Genomic DNA, 20902 nt, shown 5'->3' on the forward strand with positions numbered 1-20902 from the left:
AGGACTATTGCAGAAGCAGCACTTCTCCAATGACCTTGAACAGGATTTCTTGAGGATCCTGCCAAAATGCAGATGCAGATTCAGCAGCATGGGGCTGGAGAGTCTGCATGTCTAACGGGCCCCTAGGTTATGCTGAGCTGCTCCCAAACATACTCAGAGTACAGCAAAGTACTAAGTAGCCACTAAGCATGATGCAAAGAGGCATCCACTCTCTCTCCCAAAACCATCAACTTTTAGTGACAGTGGTGTGAGCTTCAGCAAACAACCTTCTTTCCTTCTTCGTAGGATAGTTTTGAGAATAGTGTGTATAACTCACTACTATATATAAAATAGATAAACAACAAGGACCTACTGTATAGTGCTGGAAACTATACTCAGTATCTTGTAAAAACCTATAATGGAAAAGAATCTGAAAAAGAATATACATATATGTTTCCATTATAGATTATTTTACATATATATAAATTAACTATACCTCAATTTAAAAAAAAAAAGAATAGCGTGTACAAGATTTAAAAAACAAGCATAAAAGGGTGGCATGAATAAAAGGGATCACTCCAGTTATCTGTTAAGAGAACATTTATTATAGTTACAAGCACTCCCACTTGCTATGGTACCACTGCTCCCCACATTCATTGCAGATTACATAGGTCACCATTTCTTCATCTGGGTTGGAATTCTGCACCCAACTTGGAAGGAAGAGTGTCCCTCTGGCGATGACAGTGAGCTGGCAATTGAATTTCTCGCAGCGTCGGCACTTTATTTTCTTGGTCAGTGTGGCCTCCACCACTTGGGGCAGGTAATGTTCCCGTATGCCAGATTCCGTGTAGGAGGCTCTCAACTGCTTCAGTTCGTGGCTGACCATTTCCATGGCGGTCACTTCGGCAAATTCCCTTGGAGACATGGTCCCAGGGAGCAAGTTTTGCTGTAAGCGAGACTTGTGGGGGGGGGTTGATTGGCAACTTTGCTTCGGATGCAAGTTTTATATTTTTTGAGGTTCTTGGAGTGAAGGGTAAAAATGTGCTCTTCAATTTCTCATGCAAAGTTGTGCCACAGATCGGCTCCGGGCTGCTCTGTGCAAGGACTAGTTACAGCTTCATACAGCAGCTCTGTGCATTTGGCTCTCACAGGTGCTGCAGGATCTGGCTGCTCACTCGCTCTCTCGTCGGGGGATTGAGGGTCACCGGCCCTGAGATGCGCTGTCTTAGGCTCCACTCCACCAGGGCTATTTTCTGGCACGATCCTTTCAACAGCTCCTGCAACATCTTGGGATGCGTGCAGAGAATGACAGCGGGAGCTGCGCTGTATCTCATCCTGATTTGGGTCAGGAGAAAGTCCTTGATTTTCTTCTTTATTTCCACCTGGAAGAAATAGTTTAGGGCTGCCACCCTGGCAGAGCTTTCCATTCTGACGGCAAATGCTTGGCTTTCTTTTTCAAAGCCGCCGTGGGGCAGTTTTTGAGGACTCTGTACACAGCCCTGACCACATCCATCTCCTGGAGATGCTCCGAAGGCACACGCAGAGTTTCTAGCTCAGTAAGGTGGTTGCTGAGATCCTCAAAATTACTTTTAGACATCAGTTGCTCAATAAGGGAAGCTCTGGCAGCTATCTGCTTCTTGTCAGACATCTTGTTACAGCTGCAAAGAAAAAAGAGGTTTCTGTTTTCTCAAGCTTGTGTTTGCCAGGCGCAGCTTCCTGATAGAAACACAGTGCTCTCTGCCAGTTACCTGTGCAGAGAAAGAGTCTGTAATAAAAATGGGTGCAATGTATTATGTTGCAGTTGTTCAGTCAGGGACGAAAATGAGTCCAACACATGAGATGTATGTGTTAAAGCGCAGTGGTAGAGGGCTGTTGCTCACTCAGGCAAAACAGCAAAGCCCTCAGTCCACTATGGCGTATTTATTTAAGCTTTATCTAATACAAAAAGGTTCTTTTTAGCACAGGCTGTGTCGTCCTTGAACATCTAAGCAATGCACCTCCTTATTTTCTTATGCTCCCAATTATACCAAGGACATGCGTGGATCAATGCCCAGAACAATCAGTACTGCTTGCAGCCCTGAAACATTCTCACGCACCCAGCTTGCTAGGTGAGCCGATTCTTGGGTCACGTCTCTTCCCATGTCCTCAGTTATCCTTCTACAGTATTAGAAAATGCAATCTGCAGTGTAGTATGGTTTAGCCTCAAAAGTCTGATTCTCAGTAGTTAAATATATATATATATATATATATATATATATATAAAACCCTGTAAACATCTTTTGCATTAATAGTTGCTTAAAAGAAGCATGCTGAAAGATCTGCTGTAACTTTCCATCTCTAATTTTACAAATGAATGATCTTTCCAAATCAAGATTTGTCCACTCTTTTCTGTGGAATTTGGTGGTTATGTTGGGGATGAAAACATGCCAGTGTCAGCGTCAATGGGGGAAGGCTGGGAGGCTGGACTGTTTTCCCCCATGTTCAGCTATTTCACTGAACTCCTTGCTGATTTTACAGTCTTGTCGTAGTTTTCTGAATATAAAAGCATGAGAAACAGGGCCAAAAGTGGATGCTGTTTAGAAGTCCCAAGGAATTTAAAGAAATGATGAAGCGGCACAGGTTGGGAGGCAGCTGGATCCAGGTCAGATGGGCCCCAAAGTCAACAGGCCACACTGTGCTGACACCTGACTCTTCTGAACAACGAGGTCAAGTTTCCGACTCTGTAGTCCAGAGGATTTATGACTTTGGACTAACAGGTCCCTAGGCCAGAGTTTGGTCCCATTGACTTTTTTTCTTCTTTTTTTTTTTAACTTTTAGGTGTAAAACGTTGCTTAATGGTTATGTCTGTGTGAATCTCATCCTGGGGAGGCGAATGTTCACTTTATCTTACCAGTCTCTTTTTCTCTCCACATAATGCACATAACCTTGCCTACCAAATACCCTTGGATCTGTATCTGCCCATTTGGTCCAAACGTGAACATAAGCATCTTGATGGCAGGGATACTGTCTTTTCAACACTCCATGGACTCTCATTTTACAGCACGTGATATTAAATAAACTATCACCGATCACACGTAGGCTAACAACACTGAAGCGATTACAGGGAGAGTTAATGCAGTCTTCCTAGACACCATCTGACAAGGGCTGTAAAACATAAGCTCCTTGCAGTCAGCAATTCTACTTTTATAATTTACTTTAAGGAAATAAGAGATGTGGAAGCTGTTTTTGTAAGAATTTTCTGCAAACTTAGAAGAAACTATGAAGTCCCAAATGGTTAGACTTGCACATGAATGTTCACAGCAGCATTGTTCGTAACAGACAAGAAGTGGAAATAATCCAACTGTCTATCAACTGAGAAATGGATAAACAAAAAATAGTATATCCATATAATGGGATGTTATTTGTCAATAAAAGGAAACTCTGATACAGACTACAACATGGATGAGCCTTCAAAGCTCTATGTTAAATAAAGACACAGAAGACCACGTATTGTATGATTTCATTTACATGAAATGTCTGGAATAGGCAAATCTATAGAGACAGAAAGTAAAAAAGACCAGAGCTGGGATGGAAGGAAGGGGGAGGGAACCAGTGGGGTGGAATGAAGAGTGAGTAGCAAAAAAAAAAAAAAAAAAAAGGTCATGAAGAACCTAGGGGCAATAGTGGGCCCCTAGATTCTTAAATACATGGGAAATAAATACACAGGAATAAAGACACAGACTTACTAGAGAATGGACTTGACGATATGGGGAGGGGGAAGGATAAGTTGTGACAAAGTGAGAGAGTGGCATGGACATATATACACCACCAAACGTAAAATAGCTAGCTAGTAGGAAGCAGCACATAGCACAGGGAGATCAGCTCGTGCTTTGTTACCAACTAGAGGGGTGGGAGGGAGGGAGATGCAAGAGGGAAAAGAGGGCTTCCCTGGTGACGCAGTGGTTGAGAGTCCGCCTGCCGATGCAGGGGACGCGGGTCCGTGCCCTGGTCCAGGAGGATCCCACATGCCACGAAGCAGCTGGGCCTGTGAGCCTTGGCTGCTGAGCCTGCGCGTCCGGAGCCTGTGCTCCGCAACGGGAGAGGCCACAATAGTGAGAGGCCCACGTACGGCAAAAAAAAAAAAGAGGGAAGAGATATGGGAACATATGTATATGTATAACTGATTCACTTTGTTATAAAACAGAAACTGACACACCATTGTAAAGCAATTATAATCCAATAAAGATGTTTAGAAAAAAAAGAGTGAGTGGCTACTAATGGGTGCAGAGTTTTTCTTGGGGGAGGTGCAAAATCTTCTCTCAAGTTGACTGTGGTGATGGGTGCACAGTTGTGAATAAGCTAAAAACCACTGAATTGTACACTTTAAGTAGGTGAATTGTACCATAAACTATATTTGAACAAAGCTGTTACTTAAAGCCAGCATTTGGGACTTCCCTGGTGGTCCAGCAGTTGGGACTCCATGCTTCCATTGCAGGGAGCACACGTTCGATCCCTGGTTGGGGAACTAGGATCCCACATGTTGAGTGGTAAAAAAAAAATTTTTTTTTAGTAATAAAAATTTAAAAACAGCATCTAGGGAATTCCCTGGCAATACAGTGATTAGGACTCCATGCTGTCACTGCTGAGGGCCCAGGTTCAATCCCTGGTCAGGGAACTGAGATCCCACAAGCCATGTGGGGCAGCCCCAAAAAAAAACAAAAAAGTCTTTTTAATTAAAAATAAATAAAAAGAAAAACAACATCTAGAGTCTGATCCAAATTTAATTTAAAAATCACGTGATGAGAAAAGGCCAAAAATAGATACAAAAAATTTCAGACAGAAGTATTTTCTGAATGGCAAGATTTTAAGTGATTTTCATTTGTTCTTTTACTTTTTCCTGAATTTCCTCTAATGTGTATTATTTTCCTAATGAGAACAGTGATTAGTCTAGTTCAATTTCATGATAAACCCTATACATTTAAGATATGTGGCCACTGGAAAACGGCATGGTAAATGGTTCATTCCACTTCACTGCCCTCGGAGATCAGGGCACAACAAAGCGGCCGCCTCACCCCACCCATGGCTCTGTATTCAGGTCAGCCCTCACAATTTCCTCACAAGTCCACTGCTGTATCGAAACCAGTTCCATCTCCCCTCAAGCTCTAGCCCCAAATGTGAACAGTTAAGTGCCCAGGACTACAACTCTGAGGTTCCTACTGGTTTTCCCCACTGCAGAGCTCAGATGACCAAAATTCTGGGTCTTGCATTTTTACCGCTTGGGCAGTCTTTTTTCCTTTTTTTTTTTTTTTTGCGGTACGTGGGCCTCTCACCGTTGTGGCCTCTCCCGTTGCGGAGCACAGGCTCTGGAAGCGCAGGCTCAGCGGCCATGGCTCACGGGCCTAGCCGCTCCGGGGCATGTGGGATCTTCCTGGACCGGGGCACAAACCCGCGTCCCCTGTATCGGCAGGCGGACTCTCAACCACTGCGCCACCAGGGAAGCCCTATTTCTTTCTTAAAGTCAGTTAGCAATAACTCAATGGGCCATTGATTCTGTATCTTAAGTGGCATTTTCTAATTACTGAGAATTGGTACTTCAAGATCATTGTTTTTCCTTTTTGAATTCCACTTTCTTTTTTTGAATGATCAGAATGAAGATTTAGATTTACTTATTTTTTTATAAATAAAGTTTATTGGAACATAGCTCTACCCATTTACTTATGCAGTTTTAAAAAAATTTATTGAAGTATAGTTGATTTACAATGTTGTGTTAATTTCTGCTGTACAGCAAAGTGATTCGGCTATACATATATATTCTTTTTCATATTATTTTCCATTATAGTTTATCATGGGATATTGAATATCGTTACCTGTGCTATCGTACCTACAGGACCCTGTTGTTTATCCATTCTATTTTAATAGTTTGCATCTGCTAACCCCAAACTCCCAATTCATCCCTCCCCTATCACCCCTCCCCCTTGGCAACCACAAGTCTGTTCTCTATGTGAGTTTGTTTCTGTTTTGTATATATGTTCATTTGTGTCATATTTTATATTCCACATGTAAGTGATATCATACAGTATTTGTCTTTGTCTGACTTACTTCACTTAGTATGATCATCTCTAGGTCCATCCATGGTGCTGCAAATGGCATTATTTCATTGAATTCCACTTTTAAAGACTGAAAACAGTAAAAGAGGTCTTCCTAAGAATCAAAGGCTCAGTAAACAGAGAACAGGCAAGACAGCACAGAAAAATTAAAAACACACATCCTCGATTGCTGAATATTGCTCTCAGCATTGTCTGCCTGAGATCTTGGGATCTGGAGGAAGTCAAGCAGGGGCATCACAATGATAAGGTCTCAAGCAGCTCAATAAACTTGAGCCCTCCCCCCAGTTGTGGGAAAGTTTCCTAATAAGTATTCATCCTACCCGCATCTATACTCATTCTATATGCATCAATACCAAAGAAAGCAAGATTGAAGTTGGCTGGATGTCAGCAAAGTGGTTAATAAGAGACCAGTCTAGAGCCCACAATGAGGTTAGGCAATATTTAACTCAGGTCAAATTTCTCAGTGAAGGGTCACAGCTTCAAGGAGATTCTGAAGGGGAATTTAATTGTGGCTTCAGGGCTTCAGGGCAATGGGAGCACTGTTTGTCTTAACAGTAAAACTTTTTCTTTACTCATGGAAATCTACAGAAGTTAAATGGATTCATATATAAGCATTCTGCTCTGCATTTCATATGTCCTTTTTTTACAAAATAAATTTATTTATTTATTTTTGGCTGTGTTGGGTCTTAGTTGCTGTGCATGGGCTTTCTCTAGTTGCAGCGAGCAGGGGCTACTCTTTGTTGCAGTGCACGGGCTTCTCATTGCGGTGGCTTCTCTAGTTGCAGAGCACGGGCTCTAGGTAAATGGGCTTCAGCAGTTGTGGCTCGTGGACTCAGTAACTGTGGCTCGCAGGCTCTAGAGAGCAGGCTGAGTAGTTGTGGTGCATGAGCTTAGTAACTCTGTGGCATGTGGGATATTCCCGGACCAGGGCTCAAACCTGTGTCCCCTGCACTGGAAGGCAGATCCTTAACCACTGCACCATCAGGGAAGCCCCTTCATGCATCCTTTTATTTACTCTTCCTCCATATTTTTTTGTTTTGAATTGTGGTAAAATACACATACCATATAATTTACCATCTTAACCATTTTTACATGGATGGTTCATTAAGTACATTCACATTGTTGTGCAACCAACTTTCAGAATGCTAGTTGTCTTGCAAAACAAACTTTGCGCGCATTAAACAACAACTCTCCATTTCTTTCTCCCCTGCACCCCTGGCAACCACCATTCTACTATCTGTCTCTATGAATCTGACTACTTTAGATGCCTTATATAAGTGGAATCATACAGTATTTGCCTTCTTGTGTTGGGCTTATTTCACACGGCATAATGTCCTCAAGGGTCAACCATATCAGAGAATGTGTCAGATTTCCTTCCTTTTCAAGGCTGAATAATATTCCATTGTATGGATAGAGTACTTTTTGTTTATCCATGCATCCACTGCTTCTACCTTTTAGCTCTTGTGAATAATGTTGCTATGAACATGAATGTACAAATATCTCTTTGAGACCCTGTTTTCAATTCTTTTTGGTATATACCCAAAAGTGGGATTGCTGGATCAATATGGTCATTCTATTTTTAATTTTTTGAGGAACCACCATACTGTTTTCCATTCTCCTCCATATTTTTAACAGCATTTAAATGTTGTCACATTTTCTATTCTCCCTGTGGGACAGTCACGTGGATATAAAGCAATTTATTGCCCTGGGAGGCTATAGTGTGGAAGCACCTGGGATATAAAATTTTGAGAACTGCCACAAAAAGACAAAGTAGGCTGTGTGTCCAGTTTAGAGTTCTACACAGTTCATTCAATAAATATCTATTATGTATCTCATACACGATAAATGCTGAGCCTAATGAGCTACTCTCTGCCTTGAAGGAGCTGACAGCCCAGCGGAAGGAATACAGACAAGAAGCTGGTCAATTACAAGGACAGACACCGCTGCTAAGGGACACATGTAGGAGGAATACAGAAAGCAAACCCGGGCTTCCCATCATCGGGCTGGCTCCAATTACTTCTTCGCTGCTTTCACTCTGATTCACGACATTTTGTCAGAGGGCTCATCCTCCAGTACAGAGCTCAGCAAGAGATTCCCCCATTTGCCTGCTTAAAGCCCTTCACAGGTTCCCCTCTGCTCTCAGGATGGAGCCCACGGTCCCTAGCCAGGTAATGAAAAGCCCCCTTCCAGCTTCCAGTGTGATCGTGCTGAATCGCTGACAGACACTGCCTACCTCCCAGCTCGATGCCTTTGCCCCATTAGCTCCCTGGGCCTGCCTGCCTGTCTCTCACCAGGAGTGGGTCTCACTCCTGACTGCCAATCTGAATCATCTGGAGAAATTAAACAGCAAAAGCAAAAACAATGCCAGGGCCTCACCCCAGACAGAATGAATTCGAATCTCTGAGGGCAGGCCTGGGTGTTTTGCAGCTCTCTGGGTGACTGATCTAAACCAGAGCTGCCACCACTGCCTTGTACACACAGGCACAACCCCCCTCCCGCAGCAAGACCAACCCAGCTCTGCTGCCATCAGCCCGAAGGCAGCTCCCGTCCTGCCCCCATACTGAACACGCACAACCTCTCTGACTTCACATTTTGCTAGAGGAGCCTCATTAAATTACAAAATGTTAAAAACGCTTGCTGTGCACAACTCACCTGAGAACCTTCTCTACAAACCACAACTGGTGACTGCAATATTTTAAGTGTCACGGTGCACAGAGTCCCGAAGAGTCATTCCCGCAATTACCTTCTAACAGCAGAATACAGTGCACATCGAGCAACACTGTGCGCCGTATACGTCATCTCCATCTCAGAAAAACCCCGACACAGGTATAGCACTTAGCTCCATCTTACAGATGAGGAAACCTATTAAGAACATCAAATATTTGCACACTGGTTTTTTTTTTCATGGTTTATATCACACGAAAAAAAAAATTTTATTGTCTACCTTCCCTACAAGACCACAGAAGAACAACGTCTGTTTCATTCACACCTGGCAAACACCTGGCCAGGGCTTACTATTACTCAACAAATACTTTTTCCTCTCTGCTGGTGAGCATCATTCTTTTCACCACGGACCAGCTTGCTTGTACCCACTTGCATCTAAGCCCAGTGTCCCTCAGCTTCTTCCACGGGAGCCCAACCTCATCTCAATTCTAGTTCAGAGAATCATTTTTAAATATTCTAGTTCAAAAAAAAGAAAAAAGAAGCATGGTGCCTCCTGTGGGCTAATCAGGTGGGCTCCAGGAGTCAAGCCATTTGGGGATAAGGAGGGTCTAGAAGGTACAGTTCCCAGAAGTAGGGGGTGTCAAGTATGTGTGTGGGGGGGAAATCCAACATCCTAGAATTAATAATTATGAGAATTAAACGAGAGAGTCTTTATAAAGTCCTTAGAACTATGTCACACACTAAGCCTAACTGACAATTACACAGGACTACAATGAAAAGGTTTAGTTATATCTACCCTACTGGGCATTGTTCTAGAGCAGGGTGTCAGATAAAGGAAAGGTTTAAAAGGCCAGATAGTAAATACTTTGGCCTTTGCAGGCCATGCAGCCTCTGTATGGACTACTCAACTCTGCTGCTTTTGTATCAGGAACAGCAGTCACAGACAATACAGAAATGAATGGATATGGCTTCACTTCCAAAGATCTCTTTTTCAAAGACAGGAAGGTTGGATTTGGCTGCAGGCCATAGTCTGCTGACCCCTTTCTAGGACAGTGCTGTCCAATAGCAATATAATGCAAGCCAAAGATATAATGTAAAATTTCTAGTGGCCATGTAAAAAACATAAACAGGTGAAATTAATAATACATTTTATTTGACACAGTGTATCCCAAATATTGCTGTTTCAACACGTTGATGGATATAAAAAAACTGGGATAGTTTGCATTGTCTTCTTCATACTGATTCTCCAAAATTCGCTGTTTCACACTTAAGGCACATCTCAATTCAGACCAGGCACATTTCAGGTACTCAACTGCCTTATGTAGCTAGTGGCTACCATATTGGACAACACAGTTCTAGAGCATATGCTAGTACAGATAATGCTGAGATACACACCTATACCCCTAGCTTCTGAATACATATTAAAAACACTTCATACAGTGCCAACAAGAGTAGGCCCTAAATATCTGTTGACTGAATGCATACAAAACCTTATAAATATTAGCTGACATTATGGATATATGGACAAAGTGCACACATCCGCCCTAAAACCTGATGAAAGATCAAAGAGAAATTTCCAAAAGCTGGTAACAAATCAGCAATAACCTAGATCTGTTTAGATCTTTAGATCTAAGACCTAAAGAGAAAATTTAAGTTTCTAGCAGTAACTCACATACACCTCTCCGGCTACACAGGGAGCCTTCCTCTGTGGAGAGAAATGATGCCAAATGTTGGTAGGGGCGTCGCAGTTTCTGAAGTCACGCAGTACTGCTCTAGGGCCCTTTCACTTTATGACGACCCCTAGCAAAGGTGCAGCGAGAGGAAGTGACGAGGGGAAAGGACCTGCACAAGGGCCCACTCTGGCCCGGGTTCGGGTACCAGTGGGTGGGGTGGAGCGACAAGCAAAGCCTGTTGCAAGCCGTCCAAGGATGACAGCCTGGCACCCAGCACACAGGCAGCGGCGGCCCCGAGGGAGCGGCCCACCCGGGAGATCTCAGCTGGAGGAGAGGCGAGGGCGAGGGCACGTTCGAGTCTACCGGCCCTGGGCACACCGAGAACCTCCCCAAGCAGGGGTGGGCTTCCACTGGGAACAAGGACTTGCCTGCCCGCAGAGACAGAGACGCCGGCGAACACAGAGCATAGCTCACGGAGAAGCACAGGCTAACCCCGCGAGACTTCGCGTCCAGAACTTCCGGTCCCGGGGCGGGACCACGAAAGCTCAACCAATCCAAGTCCGCAGACTGGAGAACACGGCCCGGGACCCAGCGCATGCGTACTAGAGAAATGGCGCCTGCGCTGAGCGATTGGCAGCCGAGGGGTCCGGGTCGGGGACCGGGTCAGGGCCCGGGGCCACCTCCGCAGGTCAGCCCATCCCCGTTCCTGCCACACACCTCCATCCCCGCAGCTCCCAGGATGGGGTCCTGTGGTTTGGGGCCGGAGGTCCGCACCGGGCCCCGAACTGAAAGAAGCTAGCCCTACTATTGCTTTTGAGCATTGCAGTGTGTTGAACTACTCTGTAACCTATCCTTTCTGCTTCCAGTCAAGACAGCGCTCAGCTAAATGTTGACAAAACTTTGGACAAAAACTGTGAATTATCTATTTATTTAACGCAGTAATTAATTGAACAAGTACCTACTGCACCTTTCGCATGCATCAGCTGATATGAAAGTAAAAAACATTCATTAAGTAGCCTTGTGCATCCTGTACTTCCCACCTGTACACATTCTTTACCTGCAAGGGTCCAATAGAGACAAAGTGTTGGTAGAACTAGAGAAAGTGGCAGCCTTCTGGAGGGTAACTTGGAGGAAGGTTAAAGGAAGCAGGGTTTAGCTCTGGATTGGATGCTGTCAGGAAGCAGGGTGATTCTATGACTGAGCAATGTAATAAGCCTTACCTAGAAGGAGGGAAGACAGGACCAAGACTAAAGCTGTAATTAGTAAGGCAGCAGCAGCGACTCCATTTTAAAAACTGTTGAAACATTGCAAGTTTAATCCTTGATGTAACCTCAGAGACTAGTTTCAAAAGGCTAGTGCTACAAAATTGCTTCCATCACAAGAACAAAGTGAGACACCTATTAATCTACTTTATTGAACAGGCGGGGTTCTGCAGGGTGTAAGAAAGAAGAAACTTAATTTTTTCTCACCATTGCCTTGAAACAAGCTCTGTTGGCTCTCTCGGTCCCCTTGGTTGCCCCAGGGCTGGAGCTTGAGGCTTGGGCAGATCCCACAGCTTTTCTTTTCTTTTTCCTTCCAGTTTTACTGAGATATAATTGACATATAGCACTGTATAAGTTTAAGATGCACAGCATAATGATTTGACTTACATACATCATGAAATGATTACCACAATAAGTTTAGGGAACATCATCTCATATAAATACAAAATAAAAGAATAAAAATGTTTTCCTTGTGATGAGAACTCTCAGGATTTACTCTTAACAACTTTTATATTTAACATACAGCAGTTGTTAATTATCTTTATAATATTGTACATTACATCCCTATTACTTGTTTATCTTATAACTGGAAGTTTGTATCTTTTGACTGCCTTCATCCAGTTCCCCTTCCCCTGCCTCCCCACAGCTTTTCCAGTCACTTTCAGGTATAAAGAAACAATCTTATTTTTAGGTTGTTAAATCCATTCTAATCTAATATCAGAACTTCTATTACTCAACCAATTTAAAGTGCTGACCCTTGCTCAGCTCAGGTGTGATCTGTAACTCTGTGGCCCAGCAAAGGGAAAGATACATGGATTAATTTCTTCACTCTCCTTACTCGACCCTTTCTCTGCTTCCTGCACTATTTTCTGTTCTCCCCAGGGTGAGGGCAGGAAGAGGAAGGAGTGGTAAAAAGGTCTTATTTGATTAGTATTGTGAATTGAATGGTCCCCCCATACCCCCAAGATAGATATGTCCACTCCCTAGCCCTGGAACCTGTGAATGTGACCTTATTCGAAAAAAGGGTCTTTGTGGATATAATTAAGTTAAAGATTTTCAGTAAGATCATCCCTTACTGAAGGAATGGCCCCAGTAGGGCCCATCCTGGGTGGGCCCTAAATCCAGTGACAAGTGTCCTTAGAAGAGACAGAAGAGGAGAAGACACAGAGACAGAGGAGGAGCCATGTAAAGACTAAGGTAGATGTTGGGGTGATGCAGCCACAAGCCAAGGGACTCCTAGAGGCAACAGAAGCTGAAGGAAGCAAGGAAAGATTCTCCCAGAGCTTTTGGGAGGAGCATGGTCCTGCCAACACTTTGAGGTTGAACATGCGGCTCCAGAACTGTGAGAGAATACATTTCTGTTGTTTTAAGCCACCCAGTTTTTTATGGCAGCCACAGGAAATGAATTCAGTTAATGATACTGTTACCTGGTATTGGAGCTCTCTGTGTGTTGATATCCAAAGGCTGCTTCTTTTGTTCTTTTTGTGCGCTCACTTTGGGGATATTTTGGAGACCCCACCCTCTTGCTGGGGGGCCCCTACTTACCCATTCTCTGGTTCAGATGATACACTGGTTGACCACCAGCTCCTGCATTTGGTGGCACATCCCACCCAGCCTTTTTCTATTGGATCAGCTCACCTTCAGACAGGCCTCTTGGGCGAGGTCCTTCCAGAACTACTTGCTTGATGTTGACTTAGCCCTTGGCAAAGTCCCAGCAGCTCTGACCCCACCAAACCCTGGAAGCAGAGGCCGCTCCCTCTGCAGTCATATGAAGACTTAAGCAACCCCAGCTGACAAAACTGTCCAGTTTTTTGGGCAAATCGTGCACCATTTCTAGTGCCCTTTCAATTCAATTTGGGAGCACCTGTCAATCTCTCTGAATAGTTCTTTCAAGTTCCCCTCCACTTGCTGGGATGCGGGAGGAAGCTTCTAGAATTCTAACAGCCATCTTCCAATTTCGTCTTCTCCTGTACATCAGCAGAAAAGGGGTGACAGGCCATGGGTGGCAGACATAGTGTTGGGCTCCCCACTTAGTACTGGGAAGATGGTCTAGCATGTCCCTCTATAAAAGTACCCAGAAGGCACTTAACACTGGGCTCAGATTTGGGTGAAACTTCAAGTCTGGAAAAGTTCCATTTAGCATCCTCTTGTACCCAGAGTAATCTTTTTTTCTTTAATTTATTTATTTATGTCTGCATTGGGTGTTCATTGCTGTGCACAGGCTTTCTCTACTTGTGGCAGGCAGGGGTTACTCTTCGTTTTGGTACATGGGCTTCTTATTGCAGTGGCTTCTCTTGTGGTGAAGCACGGGCTCTAGGCACATGGGCTTCAGTAGTTGTGGCACACGGGCTCAGTAGTTGTGGCTCACGGGCTCTAGAGCACAGGCTCAGTAGTTGTGGCACACAGGCTTAGTTGCTCCGCAGCATGTGGGATCTTCCCGGACCAGGGCTCAAATCCAAGTCCCCTGCATTGGCAGGGAGATTCTCAATCACTGCGCCACCAGGGAAGCCCCTCAGAGTAATCTTTAGCTCGTTCCCATACCTCTTGCTCTCCTTTCCCACACCATTTGTCCATTTTGCCATTTCTCTAGAATGTAAGTTATTGTACCCTAGATTTATGGCAACAGGTTTGTAGAGAATGAAGGAAGCCTGGCTTCCATCAGTTGGTGGCACATATCATACGATGGAAGTTCAGAGGCAGTAAAGCAATATTTATACTAGTTTGTTCCTGGAGATGCTTCAAAATTCCATGTAATCAGAAAAATGGAGAAAAAGTACAAAAAGGGATGGGATAAACGGATGCCAACTCAAACACTGCTACCTGTCTACTCATTTGCCTCCCGCCTTGTGGTTAACAAATCTGAACTGAAGCCCACCCGCTGGGATTTCACTCTGTCAGGGTGGCTTGGTACCAGCAGGAATGTGTCTGCCAGGGATGTGGACTGCTCCATGAAATGCCTCACCGCATTTTGGTTCTCAGGTTTTTCTTTTAAAAGGAGGTCATTTTGTAACAGCAGTTCATCAGAGGAGCAAGATGTGAGCACTGAACTGAAAACCATTGGTCTGTGCTGCTTCTTTTGTCTTTCATCCTCGCACCCTGTAGCCTCAATGTTTATTCTCATGGACTCACCACTGTACACACCATCCACAGCCCCCCTTTCCCAACATGACCTGGGTGTGCTGCCAGAAGCGACCATTCATCAGAAACGACAATATAAAGGGGAACCATGCTCATCCTAGGTCTTCTAAGTCTTCAGTGGGAGAGACATTTGGCCAGAAGTGTACCATTCTGATTTATGGTGCCCAAGAGAAGGATTTTTTCCATTTCAGCCTCATTTTCCCCCATAACAACCTAATACTTTTTAGTTGCCACATGATTTGGCGCATACAATATTATTTTTGCTAGTTATTATTCATTTCAAACCTGATCCAAACACCACCTAGTTTTCTAGCTGCTGAAGAGAATGAAGGCATCAACTCCTTAGTTATAAGAATAAATCACTTAGTTTGGTATGTTGGCTGAGCCAATTACATGTACTCAATACCAGCTTTTATGTAATGGGGTCTACGTGGTGGACTTTGGTGGGTTTTGGCCACCTGGCTTTCAGCCCACCTTCAGAACAGCCCATCGGGTGCCCCGCTCTGCCCTAGCCAGGGGGCAGCTACATGACCGAAGCGGGGCTGACTGCACACCCCTCCCTGGGATGTGAATTTCAAGCAGAGTAATGTGGAGACTAACATAGTAAGAGATTATTCCTGCGATGGTGGCTTCCTGATCAGCAATGGCTTTTTCCCATTGTCCTGCTTCTAACCCTGCACCTCATATCCAAGGCTGGATTTCTGGTCTGTCCATCCACCTGCACACTCCTGTTTCCTTACTGTAATTTCCCTTTGCTGTAGGTTAGTGGAGGTCTCTTTCTGTTGCTTGCTACAAGCAAACACTGACTCAGCCCCCGTCTTGATGTAGCTGTGTGATTTGAGTCATCGGAAGAGAATTCCTGATCTTACATGGTGCTGAAATTGCCTTCTTATTCGTTCCTTTGTATGAAGGCATTGGAAGCTGCTATTACAAAAGAACAAGTATTACTTAGGGAAGGTTACACTGCCAGCTCTTTTCTCCTTACACCTGAGTTTTCTTATAAGGGTCGTTTCTCTTTACTTGTTAGAGATCAGCAGAATGGGACTTGAACAAGTAAATGTTGAGAGGGGTGAACTGGGAGAGAATGAGAGGTCTGCAAGATTAGATTCTTCAAAATCTCACGGGTGACTGATTGGAAGGTTCTCGGTACCCAGAAGAAGCATGAGTTCACAAGAAACTGAGGAGAAGAGAAACGAAGCCAAGATGAAGCAGGAGATGCTGAAGACAGCCCTCTTTGCTGCTTGCCTGCTGGCAGCCACACACATGCACGTAAATTGCCAGGAGGGGGCACTGCTGGAACTCTGAGAGAGGGTCTGGAAACCGAATGAGGCAAGGAGAAAGCGTTTCCCTTTCAGCGGGGGAGCTGTGTGCGTGCAGCTCAAACTCAGGAGGAAAAATATTTTTAAAAGGACAGTAACAGGGATAGGAAAGGGGACGCAGAAACTTTTATCACTGTGCAGAAAGAGCAACAGATGTGGGGAAGGTGAGCGTGTGTTCCAGGCTCCTGAGCAGCAGGAAAGGAAACCCTCAGGCCTTCGCTCCTGCTGAATGACTCCTCAAGACCCCAGTGCCATTTGCCTTCAGTCACAACCCGCCTGGTGTTAAGAGACGAATTCACTCCAGGTGTCCCTGGTCAACTGGCACCAAGTCACATAGATGAGGTTCATCTTAAAGGGTGGGGGGTGGGGGGTAATACTTTTACTTTTTAAAGTAAATTTTTTATTGAAGTCTAACACTTGTTATATACAAAAGTCAGTGCAGCAATCATTAAGTGTGCTGCTCAGAGATTTTCACAGAGTGAACATGTCCATTTAAAAAGCATCAAGAAACAATGACCACTCCCTCCCAAAAGTCCCCCACTTGTGTTCCCTTGTAGCACCCTCTCCAAGGGTAAACACAGTCTGAACGTCTCCACCATACAGTTATTGTCCCTGATCTCAAAACTTTTGTAAGTGGAGGGGGGAAAAACTTATATAAGTGGAACCATACAGTATGTACTTTCTGGCTTTTTAAAAAAAAATTTTGGCCATACTGTGGGGCTTGTGGGATCTTAGTTCCCCAATCAGGGATTGAACCAGGGCCCTCATCAGTGAGAGTGCAGTGTTCTAACCCCTGGACCACCAGCGAATTCCCTGGCTTCTTTTGATCAATGCCACATTTAAAAAATTCATCTGTGTTGCTGTGAGTAGCATTAGTTTGTTCATTCTCATTTCTTGGTAATATTTCACTGAATAAATATAACAGTTTATTTATCCATTCTGCTTACAAGGGACAGTATGGATATTTGAGTTGTTCTACTGTGATTATTACAAAAACTGCCATGATGCTTTTCTATTGAGTATAAACCTAGGACTGGAATTCTGGGTTGGTATTATGTACTGCTTCTATCATAATCTAGAAAGTGGCCACAGGGTGGGAGAAACAATAACAAACAAAACCACCACCTAGAAATTGAGAACAATTTCTATAACATTACCAAACTGATTAGAGATATACATAGGACAAGTTTTTGTCAAAAATACGCATATGTATGCCCAGTAGTGGGATTGCTGGGTCATATGGTAGTTCTATTTGTAGTTTTTTAACGAACCTCCATACTGTTCTCCCTAGTGGCTGTACCAATTCACATTCCCACCAGCAGTGCAAGAGTGTTCCCTTTTCTCCACACCCTCTCCAGCACTTATTGTTTCTAGATTTTTTGATGATGGCCATTCTGACCGGTGTGAGGTGATACCTCATTTGCAACCAACTAGAGGGGTGGGATAGAGAGGGTGCGAGGAAGATGCAAAAGGGAGGGGGATATGGGGATATATGAATACGTATAGCTAATTCACTTTGTTATACAGCAGAAACTAACACAACAATGTAAAGCAATTATACTCCAATACGGATGTTAAAAAATATATGCATATGTAAACTTTTTATCCTAAACCCACTTTGGGGCAGCCCTTCTCAGCTCCAGGCCAGACTCTCACCGCCCCTTACAACTGCCTCTAAGTCTGTTTATAAACTGTTGTACAGAATCTTTTCACATGTATGCTAAGGATAGAATTTTTGTGAAGCAGGACAGGACGTTTAAAGATATAAGAGTTCCCCAGAGGTCATAAGTAACCACTCCAATCTACAACTCCATTCCCCACAGAAGACAAATGACCTTTATTTGTACACATTTACAGGAATCACAAATTGCTTGTTGCCTTGCCATTCCCTGGCCAAACAGAATGAAGCTGCATCCATGCAGTGCCAGGACGATGTTTTGAATGGAGACGGACTGCAGCTATTTGGCATTTGCAGTCACTGTTTGGAGGAGAAAAAAAAAAAAGGTTGAATGCATTTACAATGGCCTTTTAAATGTTGATCTGGTCTAAACATTCTTGAAGGGCCTCAGGTCTGTTAAAGGAATTTGAAAAAAATCTACTGGCAAATGTGGTTAGGGCCACTTCTCTATAAAAGCCAGTTTTTCAAAGGGAAACATATGTTTCCCTTTTAAACTAGTCACTACCCCTGCCCCTCATTCTTGCTTGGGGAGAAACTATACTTGATTTGGATTGTCAGTCTGATAGCACTACACGTACCAAAAGAACTGCATTTACTTGAAATGATGCTAAATGGTCATTATCCAACTTGCTACTGTCGGATTTCTTAAATGTTTTAAAAGGCAAGAACACTTGATTCAAAAACAACCACTACTGGAGGAAAGTATCAAATTATAACATATTCTAAAATTTTTGGATGCCATTTGCAGCAACATGGATGTGAAGTAAGTCAGACAGAGAAAGATAAATATCATATGATATCACTTACATGTGGACTCTAAAAAAGATGATATAAATGAACTTATTCACAAAACAGAAAGAGACTGTCAGACTTTGAAGACAAACTTATGGTTACCAAAGGAGAGAGGCAGGGGGAAGGGGAGGGATAAATTAGAAGTTTGGGATTAGCATATGCACACTACTATACATAAAATAGATAATCAACAAGGACCTACTGTATAGCACAGGGAATTCTACTCAATACTCTGTCATAACCTATATGGGAAAAGAATCTGAAAAAGAATGGATATATGTGTATGTATAACCGAACCACTTTGCTGTACACCTGAAACTAACACAAAATTGTAAATCAACTATACACCAATGTAAAATAAAAAATTAAATTAAAAAAATTAAAAAATAAAATTTTGATAGTTCTCTCTCACAATGTAGAATGATTTTACTCTATGTTTATTTTGCAGAAACTAATTTACCTGATATCTTATGGTCTGATTGGAACAAGATTTAAATAGAAGTACTGGAAAAGTAAGTTCCAGAAAGCAGTAGTAACAAAGGTGAGAATGTTATCTGCAAAGCTATAAATTTATAAGAAGCCAACCTTGCTACAGTCTTTCTCACTGGCATCACATCTCACTGATACCTGAAAAGTAATAAGAGTCGGATCTTGGGAGGGCACTCTCCATGGACCTCCTGTGTTTCCACCTATTGTCTGCACAAAGGCATTGGCAGCTTTTGTTCTGTACTATCTTATCAAGGGTGTTGGTAGAGCCTGGGAGAATATAGAGATAGTATCTTATTTCTCAAGAGCAGATTTATTTCCTGACAAAGATAAATATATCATCTCCTTCTGGGGCAAAGTTTGGGCAGGTTGGCTATTGGTCCCCTTATAAGATTGGGGCTTTCCTCAACTCAGAGTTCCTCACTGTGGCACAAACTCACTGTGTGCCCAGCATCCACCTGGACCTGCCTCTGCATTGCCCCACCCCCTCTGAGACTTGGGGTGGGGGACAAGGGGCAGCGGTGTGACCCTCAGGCCCATGCTACCTGTTGTCCTGTGGGTAATAAAGTCCACCTCTGACCCAGGAGTCTCATGTTTTCAACTGATATCTATGAAACTGTGACAGACCAACTGGTTAGCTTGCAAGTAGGGGAACAGTTCTTGACATCTGTAAACATCTTCAGGTAAAAGTATTCCAGAGTCATCCCACAAGTATTCTGTGCCTAAGAAAAAAAAGAAAAGTACCAAAAATATAGGCTACATCAGGCCACACTAGAGATCAGTGCAATTATAGGGGGGCATCAAGTGCTTGACTAGAAGGGGTCATTCAGTACCCTTCCTTGTTTAGGACAGAGGCCCAGATGTGGTCTCAAAATCTTTAACTCACAGCTTCCCTGGTGGCGCAGTGGTTGGGATTCCACCTGCCGATGCAGGGGACACGGGTTCGTGCCCCGGTCCGGGAGGATCCCACATGCCGCGGAGCGGCTGGGCCTGTGAGCCATGGCCGCTGAGCCTGCGCGTCTGGAGCCTGTGCTCCATAACGGGAGAGGCCACAACAGTGAGAGGCCCTCGTACCGCAAAAAATAAAAATAAAAATCTTTAACTCAGTGCTTTGGGCAGCCGCTGACATTCAGCCTCCTGAGGAGGCAAAAACAGGGCTCACGCCATTGTTATTTCAATGTTTATATACACTCGTGAGGCTGGAGGTCGTGGTAGATCCTGATGAAGGTAATCTAGTCTATACCAGCAGACAGGCAGCACCAGTCAGTGGTAAGAAATTTGGGCAGCACTCAGGGCCTGTGGGAGGTTGAAGATCTTGGTTTTGTTGCAGACCCAGTCTGCACAGTCTGTCCGTTTCTCTCACAGTGCTTCACAGCCTGGAGACAAGATGAAGAAAAGAAAGCAGTTGACTTGATCCAGATTGGGGCTCTGCCTGGTGGCTGTGGCAGAAAGACACCAGAGCACGGGCCTTGGGAAGGCAGTGGCAAGGGTGTCTTTGAAGGTATGGTGGGCCTTGGGGTCTAGGTTGTGTTTTATTAGAGAGGAGAGTCAAACAAGGGAGAAACCAAGAGATGGGGAGAAAATGGAAATGTCAAGGGAATGGGGGTTTCATTTTTAAAAGGTCAAAGGATAAGCATGGGGAGATTAAGAAGAAAAAGCCAGGTCAATCAGGAGAGTTTGATGTTGGAGTTCAAGAGTTCAGAGGTGATGATCAAGCTCAAGGGGGGCCACAGGGCAGAGACTGAGGAGGAGAAGATGGTTACTGGAATAGAGGAGGTCAAAGAACCGTGAGGGCAGGTTCTGAATGGGTCATTTGGCTAGATGC

At 43.9% G+C, this 20902-nt stretch overlaps 1 pseudogene across 1 annotated transcript; it reads right to left on the minus strand.

The window, feature by feature from the left end:
• Nucleotides 1–589: 589 nt before the first annotated feature.
• Nucleotides 590–6087, minus strand: LOC308611155 (transcription elongation factor A N-terminal and central domain-containing protein-like; annotated as a pseudogene). Its single transcript has 2 exons — nt 6063–6087; nt 590–1727 (listed from the first exon to the last, which is right to left on the minus strand). The product of its transcript is annotated as a transcription elongation factor A N-terminal and central domain-containing protein-like (transcript).
• Nucleotides 6088–20902: the final 14815 nt, after the last annotated feature.

Source organism: Mesoplodon bidens (assembly GCF_964165515.1).
Source record: "Mesoplodon bidens genome assembly, contig: HAP1_SCAFFOLD_105, whole genome shotgun sequence".
NCBI lineage: Eukaryota > Metazoa > Chordata > Mammalia > Artiodactyla > Ziphiidae > Mesoplodon > Mesoplodon bidens.